Here is a 1050-nt window from a genome sequence, read left to right on the forward strand (position 1 = left end):
CCATACCATGCATTGCATTTGTAAGAGTCGAGGTGACACTAATACAGATCTGTTTGTCTTTGTTATTTTGAATAGGATATGGACCCTACATCTCAGAGGGCAGTTGAGGAGGAAGTGGAGAGTCATGCTCCACCTGCAGCAGCTGAGACTGGGGGCATGGGAGAACCTGCTCCGCCAGCTCAGGCAGAGCCTGTTCAGCCTCCATAGGCCATGTTCCAGCAAATGGCCGATTTCTTCAGACAAATGGTCGGGGTAATGCCAGCACCACCACCACCACCAGCTCCACAGCAGAAATCACATCTGGAAAGGCTAAGAAAGTTTGGAGCAGTGGATTTCTATGGCAAGAGAGAAGATGATTCTGTTGCGGAGAATTGGTGAATGTAATGAGCAGAGTACTAAAACAACTCCACTGCACTCCAGAGCAAAACCTGGAAGCTGCCATATCTCTGTTGCAAGATGATACTTATGAGTGGTGGGACACTGTGTCCAGTGAAGTGCAGCCAGAAGTTATGACATGGGACTTCTTTCTCTCCGAATTCAAGAAGAAATATGTGGGTACTGTATACCTAGAAGAGAGAAGAAGGGAATTCATCAACCTGAGGCAGAGATGCTTGTCGATGGCCGAGTATGAGAAGGAATTTGTTCGATTAAGTCGCTATGGAAGGGAGATAGTCCCTAATGAAGCTGAAAGATGTAAGAGATTTGAAGAGGGACTAAATGACAACATCAAGATCCAGCTCACTGCCTTGGGAATCACTGACTTCACTAAGTTAGTGGAAGCTGCATTAAAAGTGGAGAAAGTGAGAGTAAATGAACAAAATATGAAAGATAGGCAGCGTAAGAGGGAATTTGGACCAGATACCAAGTATACCAACCGATAGTAAGAAGTTTAAGGGTCCCATTCACAAGATCGATACTGAGGCCACAGAGGCGGATGGGAATATCTATAGCTAGTTCTCGGACACAATAACAAGGGATCAACGTGCACGAATGTATGCATTGCGGTAGGAGACACAGAGGGGAGTGCCGATCGTTAATCGGAGAGTGTTT

This window comes from Hevea brasiliensis, chromosome 3 (assembly GCF_030052815.1).
Source record: "Hevea brasiliensis isolate MT/VB/25A 57/8 chromosome 3, ASM3005281v1, whole genome shotgun sequence".
Lineage (NCBI taxonomy): Eukaryota > Viridiplantae > Streptophyta > Magnoliopsida > Malpighiales > Euphorbiaceae > Hevea > Hevea brasiliensis.